The sequence below is a fragment of the Schistocerca americana genome, chromosome 1 (genome assembly GCF_021461395.2).
Source record: "Schistocerca americana isolate TAMUIC-IGC-003095 chromosome 1, iqSchAmer2.1, whole genome shotgun sequence".
In the NCBI taxonomy this organism is placed as follows: Eukaryota; Metazoa; Arthropoda; class Insecta; order Orthoptera; family Acrididae; genus Schistocerca; species Schistocerca americana.
The window spans coordinates 773,477,699-773,489,948 of record NC_060119.1 but is presented as its reverse complement, the minus strand read 5'-3'; the positions used below and the strand labels follow the sequence as shown (position 1 = coordinate 773,489,948).

Below are 12,250 nucleotides of genomic sequence, written 5' to 3'. Positions count from 1 at the left end.
ATGGCCATGCAAACAGACTTGTCGGTCAACAACCAATTAATAAAATTCCTTGTTCATGCCTATTCACTAGGTCTATTAAAAGTGAAGAAAACTGTACACAGATCAATTCTCTGTCTCATCAGCCGACATCACAAAGATTACAATCCTACAGCAAGCAGTGCATAACTTTGCATGTTAAATGCAAACTAACGGCGTTGTATTAAACTGTCATCGGCCCGATTAATTTATTAGTTGTACCATCAATGTCAGGCACAAAACGTTTTTGGGTTGGACACTTTTACATCTGTTGTTTGAAAATAGTAGACAATATCAATACTCTATCAGCTGCTGTACATTCGATGACCTACAGCCACTGTGTAACAAATTTTATATTTATTTTCACTGAGCTGAAGATGTGCATACAGTTACGGAGCTCACATATAGCTACGGCTTCCGCAACACTTCTCTACTTTAGAGTTAGACCAGTGACAGCATTGTTGCGAGATGACGTCAAGTCCAAGTTAAATAGTCTGGTGCTACAAGATATACTGTTCCCCTTACATCCCATCAATAGACAACATGCCAGGTAGTGTTACGAAGAGCAAATGGCTCCCTGCGTCTTGGTGGTGAATTAATGTACAATCAGAAATTAACGTCTACCCATTCCAAGGCCAGAAGAGCTTATGTCAGGATTATCAGGTGGACAGTAAGTCTCTAGTATTGGTAGATCCGAAGCTTATTTACAATTGCTGCTAAGGGCCAGTTCATGGTCACCAACACTTCATCTAGACTGTACAAAAGGAGGGGCTCTGAGCACTATGGGACTTAACTGCTGAGGTCATCAGTCCCCGAGAACTTAGAACTAATTAAACCTAACTAACCTAAGGAGATCACACACACATGTCCGAGGCAGCATTCGAACCTGCGACCCTTAGCGGCCGCGTGGTTCCAGACTGCACCGCCTAGAGCTGCTCAGCCACTCTGGCCGGCTGGACTGTACAGGCACAATAGGTTGTGTTTCCGAATTGTTGTTGCACCAAAGATATTCCAAAGATTTTTTTAAAAATAGATGATCGATAACTTTCTGAATACAGTTAATCATCTGGATGATACGTTATTAAGTGTTGATATGAGTGGGCAATACTTTGCGAAATGATGTCTACTGTTCCAAACACCACAATAAAATGAACTGAACAGCAACCTACGAATGTTTCGAGTTCGTTCAAGACTAAATGGTGTAATTAGACTGCACATTAAGTGGTAAAAGCACTTCACCCGACTAAGCAACATGTGGATGCCGCAGAAAAAATACAGAAATTATTATGTAAAATTTACAAGTGTCTCTCACATCATCGACCCCTTGATAATCTAAGCAAGAAACGTGCAAAATATGAATGTCCGAAGCGGTGTCACGGAACTTTTCACAAGTTAAAACATTATCTGAAATAAGCTCATTAGCGACCTATGATCTATCAAGGAAGGAAGACTGGGTTTAACGTCCTGTCGACATAGAGGCCGCTAGAGACGGAGCACAGGCTGAGATATTTTCATGGATGGGGATGGAAATCGGCCGTGGCCTTTCAAAGGAACCATCCTAACATTTGCCTGAATCTATTTAAGAAAATCATGGAAAACCTCAACCTGGACATCCGGACGTGGGTTTCAACCAACGTCATCCCGAATGCGGGTCCAATATGCTAACAACTGTGACACACAAAACGTTTTATCCTGACTACCAGCATGTCTCACTATGGCATCGGCGCCAAACTTTCTCACAAAAGTGATGATGGGCATCCATTCTTTACAGTACAATATTTCACCCCATAAACAACGGGCCTTGCGTCTGGTGGGGTGGTTTGCTTGCCTCCTTGACGCTGATAGCCATACACAACATGCGAGGCCAGACAAACGTGTGGTTTACAAAGATGGGCAGCAGCCTTTTCAGTAGTTTCAGGGGCAACGCTCTGGATGATTGACTGATGTGGCATTGTAACATCAACCAAAACGGCTCTGCTGTGCTGGTACTGTGAATGGCTGAAAGCAAGGGGAACTATAGCTGTAATTTTTCTCCAGAGCATTTTCGGTTGAATGATGATGGCATCCTCTTGTGTAAAATATTCCGGTGGTAAAATAGGCCCCAATTTGGATTTCAAGGCAGGGAAAACTCAGGAGGATGTTGTCATAAGGGTAAATAAAACTGGCGTTCATTGGATTGGAGTGTGGAATCTTAGATCCCTTAATCAGGTAGGTAGGTTACAAAATTGAAAGAGGAAACTGGATCACTTGAAGTTCGATACAGTAAGAATTACCGGTTCAGTGGCAAGAGGAACAGAATTTCTGGTCACCAGTAAACAGGGATATGAATACAAAATCAAATAGGCGTAATGCAATAGTAGAATTAATAATGGAAAATATGAATGTGTGTAAGCTGCTATGAACAGCATAGTGAATGCATTATCATAGGTAAGATAGACACGAATCCAACATCAACCACAGTAGCACAAGTTTATGTGCCTACCAGCTCCGCAGACATTGAAAGGTATGTGCTAAGGTCTGATCAGGGTAGATCCAGAAAATAAAGTCGCTAGTTGCCAACCGCAAGGTGAAAAAAGTATAATATCTTTGAATAGGAGGATCTTTGATGGTTAAGAGAGCCGGGCCCGCTCAGTAAAAAACTCGAGAGTCGCCACTAGATGCCCCGAAGGAGCAGACGTGTGCGGACAACTTTAAGGTAGGAGTTGCGTTCATTGTGCAGTTACCTAAGAAAACTTTAGCACGTCAATGACAGAAGATACATAATGATTTCAAAATGGTTTTTGTTAGATAATGTTCAGAGTTAGGATTTGTATGTCCAAGGTATGACACAGTACGCGTTTTGTAAAATTTATTGTAAGAGTGATTCGTACTACAAAAGTGTTGGAAATGGTAGGTTTTGTGTATGACTTAAGGGAGAGAGAGAGAGAGAGATATCAACATTGTGTTTAAATCTGACAGCCTGAATCATAATCCACATCCTTTGCTTGTATTGAATATGAAAATGAGAGGTAAAGTGAAGTTAATCACCAATGAAAGAATGTAAAGAAAATGAGGACTCTATGCAATATAGATGCGCAGTTGACGGTTTGAAATCGATTTTGGTATAACTAATGTTATCAAAGCAAAGTTATTTCAAATAACTAATTTTATGCCATTGCACAACTGGCATTATTCAAGTCAAGATATAACTGCATTAAGTAAACATCAGGGCTAAAAGTTAATTTTTCAGAGCCATCTTAATGCCCTTGCACTAATGGCATTATTCTCTTAAACTTGATTGCTGAGTCAAATACATGTTGCATTTCTGGCAAAATGGAGGAGTATAACAAACAAGTTCACAGACGTTGCAGGTTTGTTGAATAATTAACTTGGAACAATCATCGTTGATACTTTCACTAATAAAAAAAAGGATACAATTTTGGTTACATACTTTCACTTGGCGACATCCTCTGTGGTGACGTACTTGGATATATTTTCCGTAACTGTGGACTTTGTTTTCGAGCATTCCTTTCCCCAACACTGTTTCAGCTGTGCGCTGCGTTGCTAGTTGCGTAATATTGCATTTGCTGCTACACCACAGTTTCAGCTGTGCGCTCATTGCAAGTTGCGTAATATTGAGTTTGCTGCTATGCTTGTGAATATTTATTTTAGCTCTAGCTTCTGTTTATACTGATTTTATGTGTCCATTCTAATTCTTTTACTTTTTGTGTACAAAATATCGTCTTGTGAATTACGACCATTTTGAGATTTTGTCCGCCATATTGTCTCCCTCAAGATGTCCAAAACAAATCGACAGGGTGATAAAGTACAATTACGCAGTTCCTCAAAATCGCGTAAGCAACAACTACCGGACAACGACCTAGTTTTGTCAGCTAACCCTCCTACATCACAAAGTGATCTGGAATTTCATAACAAAGTTGTGGCAAGTAATGACGCCACAAAATCACAAAATTCTGCCTGGGTTCCTCTTCTGCCTTCGGATTCTTAGAACGTAGTAAGCCAATTAGAAACAGTTTTCCATGACTCGTTCATGTTAATTCAACCTTCACAAAGTCATGTGGTTGATTCCGACAACCAATTTCTCTTGCAATATTCTTCCACAGACAGAGAAATTGTTTCATCTGAGAATTCTCAAACAGTTTTTAGCAGCCCTCCCCAGCAATATGAGTTGCAACACCCAAATTCCGATGTGACACCCCCAGCTCTAGTTGAAGATAAATTAGAACGTGACGCAAAGCATGATGAGCCGTGCAGACAATGCTAAACGTGATGAACAATTTGGTCAATACTGTGCAGAGTGTGCTAAGCGTGATGAACAGAACGCAAAACGTGACGAATATCTTACCGGTAACATTCAGAAATTAACTCAAACTATCGACACATTTAAAGAAATAACTGACAATAAATTACAGGATATAATTGAAACGCATAAGCGCGACGTTACTAACCTTAGGGACAGAGTCAAGGTGGTACTTCCACCTGAGTCTATTGAAAAGTTGGAACAAACTTCCGCTGCTCATTCTGAGCACACACAGGCCTTAGAATCACGTACCCAATCCCTGACATCTGACGTCACTCAAAACAAAGGTCACAGAACAGGGTGAGCAATTCCACTCACAATTAGAAAACATAACGGAAAGAGTAGCAGCTTTGGAAACTCATGCAGAAAATGATTTAGATCAGACAACCCCAGATCCTTTTTCAGAAACAACTGAATACCAAGCGCTAGCTAAATTTAAGAGTAAACAAATCACTATTAATGAACAACAAAAACGAGAACTCAACTCAATTCATAGTAAACTTTGTGATATTCAGCAATAATTACAGGACGACAGTGCGCCTCGTAATTTTGTCCCAGAACAGCAGCAAAATCCGTTTGCATACCAGCAACAACAGCCCCAAATCTCATCTTCACAGGCTCCATTTGCACAATATTATCCTGTACATAGTAATTCCTTCCCAGGCAAATTTTCTTTGCCCCATGATGCTCCATCTTTTCCACCCAAGACAATGTAGATTACAAACACTTCCTGTCAATCAAGAAATTTAAAATGTTCAGGAATAACCCGAATGATTTACATCCTCTTGATTGGATTCAGCAATTTACATTCGCTTTTCCTCCAAATTGGCCAGTGGCACATCAATTAGAACTTGTCTGTAGTTTCTTGGAAGGCGAACCTGCAACACATATGTGATACATTGCACGCCAATGTTTGTCTTTCCAGTCATACCAACAACAATTTCTTGATCCTTACTGGAATCCTACTTCACAGCGTGATGTGAAAGATCAGTTGCTAAATATGCCACATTTTTATAACTCACAATTTGGCACTTTGACACAATATTTTGACCACATGATTCAACAGTATCATCATTTAACTGAACCTTACAGCCCTTCCGGTCTCATTCAGCTTTGTATTTCAAAATTACCTAGATCATTGAAGGTTCCGTTGCTGACAGGGAATCGCACAGAAAACTTGAACACTTTTCGTGGTGTTTTACGGCTTCTTGAACTGGGTGAAACACACAATCCACGATCTAGTCACATTCTTTCCCGGAAACCCAAAGAATAGACACAACCGTTTCCGTAATAACGGCAGGCAGTTTCCGAATAATAGACCTCAATATGGAAATTCAAGACGCTTTCTTCCATAACCCCAGTAACAGCAGAATGTTAGAATGATGTGAATGCCTACCCATTCATGAATCAAAATTATCATCCCCTTCCATCAATGTCGTTCCGCAATGGTCAATATGGCAATATCCCACAAAATAATCGGCAGTACAGTAACAACCAGAAAAACTGGGAGAATTAGTGGAATAATTCCAACACATCTTTTTTACAAAGAAACCAAATGTGGCACCAGAGCCGCCATCAACCATACGGAGCCTATGATTACTACCAACGACGACAAACCTTTGATGGCCCACCCACTCGTCAGAACACTCAACAGAATTTTTCAAATCGTAATGATAATATCCAAGTCATAACCAGAGACAAAACAATGCCAGCCAAGATATAATTTCACCAAGTAAACATCAGGGCCAAAAGTTAATTTTTCGGGGCCATCTTAATGCCATTGCACGAATGACATTATTCTCTTAAACTTGATTGCTGAGTCAAATACATGTTGCATTTTTGGCAAAATGGAGGAGTACAAGAAACAAGTTCACAGACGTCGTCAGATGCAGGTTTGTTGAATAATTAATTTGGAACAATCTTATCATTGATACTTTCACTAATAAAAAAGGAAACAATTTTGATTAGATGCTTTCAACATGAAGAAATTGAAGAAATGAATGATGAGATAAAAGAAATTACTCAAATAGTTAAGGGATACGAAAATTTAATCGTGACAAGTGACTAAAATTCGATTGCAGGAAAGGAAGAGAAGGAAAAATAAAAGATAAATATGGGTTGTAGCAAATTAAATACAGAGGAAACCACCTGGTAGATTTGCACAAAGCACAGTTTAATCTCAGCTAACAATTGGTTTAATACGTGGAAAAGACCTGAAGACAGATGAAGGATCCATATTGACTATTTAATAGTAAGACAGAGATTATTGAACCAGATTTTAAACAGTAATTTCCATGGGTAGGTGTCAACTCTCATCACAATTTATTGGTTATGAACTTTAAATTAAAACTAAAAACTGCAAAAAGGTAGGAAATTTAGGAGCTGGGAGCAGGATAAGTTGAATAAACCAGAGGATGTTGATAGTTTCAGAGGGAGTACCAAGCAACAATTGACTAGAACAGGGGCAGGAAATACAGCAGAATGGATAGCTCTGCGACATAAAATAGTGAAGGATCAAGTACTTAAAAGGACAAGGCCTAGTAGATGTCCTTGGATAACGCAGGAGATACTAAATTTGATTGATGAAATGAAAAAAATATAAAAATGAAACAAATGAAGCAGGCAATATGGAATACAAACTTCTAAAAGTCAGATTGACAGGAAACGAAAAATGCCTAAGCATGAACGGCTACAGGAAAAGTGTAAGGAGTTAGACGCATATCACCAGGGAAAAGATAGATACCGCATAAAGGAGAATTAAAGACATCTCCAAAGAAAAGTTGTATGAGGACGTAGGTAAACATGATGTGGAATATAAGACTGCGAGGAGAATTTGACAGAGCACAAAAGAGAAGTCGAAACCGCCCTGAGAGGAGACGACATTCCTTCAGAATGACTGTTAGCCTTGGGAGAACCAGCCAACCATGACAACAATCTTTCACCTGGTGAGCAAATTGTATGAGACAGGTGAAATACCCTCGGCGTTCAAGAAGAATATAACAATGCCATTTCCAAGGAAAGCAAGTGGAGTCAGGTGTGAATATTGCTGAACTATCAGTTTAGTAAGTCATGGTTCCAAAATGCGAACACGAAATCCTTACATAAAAATGGAGAAAGTGGTATAAGCCGACGTTCGGGAAGATCAGTTCGGATTCTGAAGAACTGTAGGAATACGCGAGGCAATACTGACCCTACGAGGTCGCTAAGAAGACAGGTTAAGGAAAGAAAAATCTACCTTTATAACATTTGCAGACTTAGAGTAAGCTTTTGACAATGTTGCCTGAAATACTCTCTTGGAAGATCTGAGAGCAGCAGCGTTAGAAAACAAGGAGCGAAATGCTTTTACGACTTTTACAGAAACCAAACGTCAGTTATGAGAGTCGAGGGGCTTGATAAGGAATCAGTGGTTGCGAAGGAAGTGAGACAGGGTTGCATCCGATCCCTAATGTTTTTCGGTCACACACCGAGCAAGCAGTAAAACAAACAAAAGAAAAATTTGGAGTAGGAATTAAAGGTCAAGGAGAAAAGGAAAAAGTGAGATCTGCCTGTCATATTGAAATACTGTCAGAGACAACAAAGGACTGGGAAGATCAGTTCAACAGACTGGATAGTGTCTTGAAAGGAGGATGTAAGATGGACATAAACAACAGAAAAATAAGGATAATCGAAGGTAGTCTAATTAAATTACGTAATGCCAAGGGAATTAGATTACGAGACGAGACTCTGAAGGTAGTAGCTAATTACTGCTATTTGAGCAGCAAAGTAACTGACGATGGCCGAAGTGGAGTGGATATAAAATGTAGAATGGCAATGAAAGAAGAGAATGAAGAAGAGAAATTTGTTAGCATCTAATACAAATTTAAGCGTCAGGAAACCTTTTCTGAAAATATTTTTATGGAGTGTATCCACATATTAATATGAAACAGGGACGATAAAGAGTTTAGGCAACAAGGGAATAGAAACTTTTGAAATGTGGTGTTATAGAACAGTGGTGAGGGTTAGATGGGTAGGGTACGTAACTTATGAAAATATACTAATTAGAACGGGGCGGAAAGATGTTCGTGGCATTATCTTATTGAAAGAAGCTATGGGTTGATGGGACCCATTCTGAGACGTCAAGGGATCACCAATTTAGTATTAGAGGGAAGTATGATGGGTTAAAAATCGTACGCAGAGACTAAGAGATGAATATAGAAATCAGATTCAGGATGTACGGTACAATGGTTATTCGGTGATAAATAGACATCCACAAGATAGCGTAGCATGGAGAGCTACATCAAAAAGTTCCTCGAACTAAAGACCAAAACAACAACAACTTCAGGGACTTTAGCCTACAAACTGCAAGATGCAGGTGTACCAACACGTTGGAACTAAGAGAGCTCAGTGCGCTGAGAAGGTAGGTTTAACTTGTAAAAAAGCGCGAATATGTCCAGCTATACTGGTTTAAATGTCTTTGAAGCAGCCAGAGAAGCCAAGTACCTAGTTCCCTTCTTTTACAGCTCTATCTACAAACCGCCTAAACTGGACGAGTTTGCTTGCTTCGAAACTGCTCTTTCAAGTCTCAGATGGACATATTAGCATATAATTACAGCTGGTAACACTAACGTAAATCATTTATACACTAGTCCATCCAGTATGAAATTTAAGTCGGTGCTTTCTTTTTAAAACGTGTTGCTACTTCAGCTTTCTCCTGCCCATCATACGAACAGCAGTCACACTCTCTCATAGATATATTTACAACGGAATCCCCAAAGAGAGTGATTGGTATGCGCTAGAATGTGCCAGAAAGAAACTGCAACTGACTATATACCGATACTTAAGACACATTAATTTACCTGAACTTGTAACTGAGCGAGGAAAACAGTTTGTGGGCTTTTGCTATTACTCTCTCAGGAGGTGAAGAGGAGGAGATTAGCGCTTGACGTCCCGTTGTCAAAGAAATCATTAAAGACGGAGCTCTAGTTCGGATCAGGAAGGGATGCTGAAGGAAAGTGGCTCTGAACTCTAAGAGGAACCATCGCAGCATTTGCCTTAAGTGATGTATGGAAATCACGGAAAACCCCAAATCGGTATGGCCGTACACGGGCTTGAATCGTTGTCCTCCCAAATGCAAGTCCAGTGTGCTAACCATTGCGCTGCCTCGTTCGATTCCTCTCTCAGGAGTAAATGAAAATCCTCACGGCTTTACTAAACTCAACTGTATGACAAATACGCTCCATTAAAGGCTGGAAAATCATCGAGAGAACAGTCTGCCCTTGCAAGTCCTGTACGTCAACCCAATCAGCACCCCTGCAATGGTTCCAGCTCTAACTATCCCGTCCATGTGAATCCAGCTGGCGATCTCTTCGCCCGGTTGCCACTCCTCGTCATAAACCTATTACTCAAATTTCCTCACGTTAGAACGTTAAATACTACATAAAAGGAGACTATAAAGTGCACTGCAGAATATATTTGTCATTGAATAGATCCTAGAAACAATCGTTTCGGACAACGTTCCTCAATTTTTATCCAGTATCTTTCTGGTGTTTCGCTCTGGTAAAGTCATAGTGCTCTTGACAGTGCCGTCGTTGTAGCCAGCCTCAAATTGCAAAGCCGAGTGGTTAGTTCTCACCATTAAAGTGCAGATGCGGAAGAGGCTGTCAGTCTCATGTTAAAACCAGCTGAGCCTACACTTAACGGCTTCTACCTCGACACAACCACCACCGTCTCAAAACCCCTTTCCCCCGTACTCCAGGATCAACACTGCTCTCCCTGCCGCCAACCGAGGTTCAAATGGTTCAAATGGCTCTGAGCACTATGGGACTTAACATCTGAGGTCATCAGTCCCCTAGAACTTAGAACTACTTAAACCTAACTAACCTAAGGACATCACACACATTCATGCCCGAGTCAGGATTCGAACCTGCGACTGTAGCAGTCGCGCTGTTCCGGACTGAAGTACCTAGAACCGCTCGGCCACCACCGCTGGCCCAACTGAGGTCTCAGCGACTCCACATGTCGAGATGCCGAGATTGCCTGTGAAAATTTAGATGACTTGGCCACCCTTCCCATACGCTGATCACGATATCGACCGAGCTACTTCTGGCCCTAAGCGCCGATTAAAGGGAGGGAGAGGGATGCTGTATCCCTGTCATCCGTCAGTGAGATCGATATACAACGACCTCCGCTATAAACTTCACCACCGCCGGCTGGTAAAAGAGGCCAGCAAGTGGTTGTGTATTCCTGGCCATGGACGTCGGACATGAGATAAAACCCGGCCACCGGGCGGCTGCGAGTCACTACGAAACATTTTATGCTATAGTCTCTACCTCACTTACATCTTACTTTCGTGACCTGCCCGTTAACTGGACTATGTTTTGGATTGCTGTACTATGGATTATTGACGGATCTGCTTGAAACTGGACTATCTACATTATTCTCTTGGTTTGTTCGTGTGCTTCACCGTAGCAGGTGTAACACATTTATCAGACCATTAGGTGATGCTAGTATCGCTGCTTTCCTATTAGTACCTTCAGATGTGTCGTCATCCATTAGTAGTGAATTAAGTACTTCTATTTGTAACTTTTGATAGCGGGCCGTTTCCAGAATATGACTCGAACCTGTATAGCTGCCCTATGAGCATAATGCGTTACCTGCTGCACATGTCGTAAATGCCTCACGAGACTAGCTCAAAGCAACAACCTAGCGAAGGCTTATCTCAGTTCCGCCAAACGTCCTTACGCACTTCTCCACGACGCTGTGGAATATGGACAGACAGCAGTGTTCTCTTTCTAAAGGCGGTTAACCAGGTGTTGATGTTCTGACACACAGTTGTAACATATAATCTACAACCTACACGGCGTATCATTCTTAAAAGGAAGCAACAATCACTGTGTTTTCGCTTAGAGCGGTGTTTCCCAACAGAAGTGACAAAGACTCTCCTAGCCATGAAACAAACCCGTGCATGTAGTTTCAAAATATTTACAACGACACAATGGGCTCCAAGGAGCGACGTACAAGCATGTTATAATATGTTTCCATTTGCATATAAAATCTTTTCAAGTGCTGTCTTCATATGTAATATTCTTAGAATATTATGGTTATTTATGTTTGTAACTGGAAATATTGTGGAATGGCGGAATTTAATCATGGAGCTGGTTCACTTGATCGTTAGTATTTTCAAACATCTCCTTTGACAAGGCAGCCGGTTTTGGCCCTCAAATAATTAATAATTTAAACAGTTGCAAAAACTGTTCAAACCAATCTTAAGAAGGAACAATGGATCGTGGCCTCTAAAACAGTTAAGAATTGGAACAGTCACAAAAAATTTGTTTTTATAAAAGAACTCTACACAGCTGCTCCAGACATGCAATAAGAAAACTCTTTGGTGCATTTAGTCAACATTCAGTTACCTAAGGTGAAAATTGAATGACATTTAACAGTTCAGTCGACCTAAAGAAACTTGACTCGAAATGGAGTTTCTGGCGAGCTCCCACGGTGCGGCTGCACACGCCCTGCACCACAACCCGTTGGGCCAGCAACAGCATGCTGCACTCTCGCGTGTTGTTCCGATCACCGGCGGTTACATGACTGCCTGCCCCTCGCTGCCGGCCGTCTCGTGCGTGGAAACCAGCACGTGACACCGACAAGCGCAGGCTACCTTCAGTGACCACCAAACGCTCCACTCCCTTCTCGAAAGTCGAAACAAGGCCCCTTTTCCACGCTTGTGCGCTACTTAAAACTACTCCAGATCGCGGGGCGCGTCATTTCTCTATGGCGTCTAACTCCTCACTCCAGTGAAGCTGACCCGCGGGAGAAATTTAAACGTATGTATCAGATTGGTCATATGTTAACTATCTGCTCTCCGCATTTCCTAAAAAAAAAAAAAAAAAAAGTAAATAAATACATATTAACAGTTAGTAACTGTGAATCGTTGGAGACACTTGTTATGGACAA

The 12,250-nt window shown here is 41.0% G+C and overlaps 1 protein-coding gene across 1 annotated transcript in view; it reads left to right on the top strand.

The window, feature by feature from the left end:
* LOC124580275 (trypsin-1-like) overlaps window positions 1–12,250 on the top strand; it is a 67,094-nt gene that overhangs the window by 31,822 nt on the left and 23,022 nt on the right. The window lies entirely within an intron of this gene.